Raw genomic sequence first — 2,500 nt, forward strand, 5'->3', positions numbered from 1 at the left:
TGGGCAGAGCCCCGGTGTCCTGGCTGGCTGCCCGGCGGTATATCTGGAGGAGTCGATTCGCCCCTTTGGGCGCTCGGGCTCCCGGCAAGCGCGCGCGGTTCTTCCCGGATGACGGACCTACCTGGCCCGGCCCCGGACCCGCGCCGCTGTTGGCTCGGGATGCTCTCGGGCGGAATAATCGCTCCCGTCAGCGGCGCTTCAGCTTTGGACAATTTCACGACCCGTCTTGAAACACGGACCAAGGAGTCTAACATGTGCGCGAGTCATTGGGCTGTACGAAACCTAAAGGCGTAATGAAAGTGAAGGTCTCGCCTTGCGCGGGCCGAGGGAGGATGGGGCTTCCCCGCCCTTCACGGGGCGGCGGCCTCCGCACTCCCGGGGCGTCTCGTCCTCATTGCGAGGTGAGGCGCACCTAGAGCGTACACGTTGGGACCCGAAAGATGGTGAACTATGCCTGGCCAGGACGAAGTCAGGGGAAACCCTGATGGAGGTCCGTAGCGATTCTGACGTGCAAATCGATCGTCGGAGCTGGGTATAGGGGCGAAAGACTAATCGAACCATCTAGTAGCTGGTTCCCTCCGAAGTTTCCCTCAGGATAGCTGGTGCTCGTACGAGTCTCATCCGGTAAAGCGAATGATTAGAGGCCTTGGGGCCGAAACGACCTCAACCTATTCTCAAACTTTAAATGGGTGAGATCTCCGGCTTGCTTGATATGCTGAAGCCGCGAGCAAACGACTCGGATCGGAGTGCCAAGTGGGCCACTTTTGGTAAGCAGAACTGGCGCTGTGGGATGAACCAAACGCCGAGTTAAGGCGCCCGAATCGACGCTCATGGGAAACCATGAAAGGCGTTGGTTGCTTAAGACAGCAGGACGGTGGCCATGGAAGTCGGAATCCGCTAAGGAGTGTGTAACAACTCACCTGCCGAAGCAACTAGCCCTGAAAATGGATGGCGCTGAAGCGTCGTGCCTATACTCGGCCGTCAGTCTGGCAGTCATGGCCGGTCCTTGCGGCCGGCCGCGAAGCCCTGACGAGTAGGAGGGTCGCGGCGGTGGGCGCAGAAGGGTCTGGGCGTGAGCCTGCCTGGAGCCGCCGTCGGTGCAGATCTTGGTGGTAGTAGCAAATACTCCAGCGAGGCCCTGGAGGGCTGACGCGGAGAAGGGTTTCGTGTGAACAGCCGTTGCACACGAGTCAGTCGATCCTAAGCCCTAGGAGAAATCCGATGTTGATGGGGGCCGTCATAGCATGATGCGCTTTGTGCTGGCCCCCGTTGGGCGAAAGGGAATCCGGTTCCTATTCCGGAACCCGGCAGCGGAACCGATACAAGTCGGGACCCTCTTTTAGAGATGCTCGTCGGGGTAACCCAAAAGGACCCGGAGACGCCGTCGGGAGATCGGGGAAGAGTTTTCTTTTCTGCATGAGCGTTCGAGTTCCCTGGAATCCTCTAGCAGGGAGATAGGGTTTGGAACGCGAAGAGCACCGCAGTTGCGGCGGTGTCCCGATCTTCCCCTCGGACCTTGAAAATCCGGGAGAGGGCCACGTGGAGGTGTCGCGCCGGTTCGTACCCATATCCGCAGCAGGTCTCCAAGGTGAAGAGCCTCTAGTCGATAGAATAATGTAGGTAAGGGAAGTCGGCAAATTGGATCCGTAACTTCGGGATAAGGATTGGCTCTGAGGATCGGGGCGTGTCGGGCTTGGTCGGGAAGTGGGTCAGCGCTAACGTGCCGGGCCTGGGCGAGGTGAGTGCCGTAGGGGTGCCGGTAAGTGCGGGCGTTTAGCGCGGGCGTGGTCTGCTCTCGCCGTTGGTCGGCCTCGTGCTGGTCGGCGGTGCAGGATGCGCGCGCCTGCGCGGCGTTCGCGCCCCGGTGCTTCAACCTGCGTGCAGGATCCGAGCTCGGTCCCGTGCCTTGGCCTCCCACGGATCTTCCTTGCTGCGAGGCCGCGTCCGCCTTAGCGTGCTCCTCCGGGGGCGCGCGGGTGCGCGGATTCTCTTCGGCCGCCATTCAACGATCAACTCAGAACTGGCACGGACTGGGGGAATCCGACTGTCTAATTAAAACAAAGCATTGCGATGGCCCTAGCGGGTGTTGACGCAATGTGATTTCTGCCCAGTGCTCTGAATGTCAACGTGAAGAAATTCAAGCAAGCGCGGGTAAACGGCGGGAGTAACTATGGGGGCCGGTCACACGTGAGGAGGTCGCTGCTGCCTTGCCGCCCAGGGGATCGGCAGCCGGGCCGGACGGCCTGACTCCAGCGGAGCTGCGGCGCCTGCCGCATGAAGTCCTGGTGAAACTCTTGAACCTCTTCCTCCTGGCCCGCGCCCTTCCCGAGCGTCTGCTTCGCGCCCGGACGTCACTTCTCCCCAGAACGGCTGCACCAACATCCCCCGCTGACTTTCGCCCCATTACGGTCTGCTCGGTGTTGGCGCGGACCTTTCACAAGGTTCTCGCGTCACGCCTGATGCGTGCATGTGCTGTGGACGAACGTCAGCGGGCATTCAT

General features: G+C 61.0%; 1 non-coding gene across 1 annotated transcript in view; it reads left to right on the plus strand.

Annotated features, from left to right (window-relative positions):
• The window catches only part of LOC124773728, a 6,658-nt gene that overhangs the window by 700 nt on the left and 3,458 nt on the right, over window positions 1-2,500 (plus strand). Inside the window, exon 1 of the ribosomal RNA XR_007014871.1 lies at window positions 1-2,500. This exon is cut by the window's left edge and continues 700 nt beyond it; it is cut by the window's right edge and continues 3,458 nt beyond it. This is a non-coding gene — a ribosomal RNA (large subunit ribosomal RNA).

Source organism: Schistocerca piceifrons, unplaced genomic scaffold, assembly GCF_021461385.2.
Source record: "Schistocerca piceifrons isolate TAMUIC-IGC-003096 unplaced genomic scaffold, iqSchPice1.1 HiC_scaffold_954, whole genome shotgun sequence".
In the NCBI taxonomy this organism is placed as follows: Eukaryota; Metazoa; Arthropoda; class Insecta; order Orthoptera; family Acrididae; genus Schistocerca; species Schistocerca piceifrons.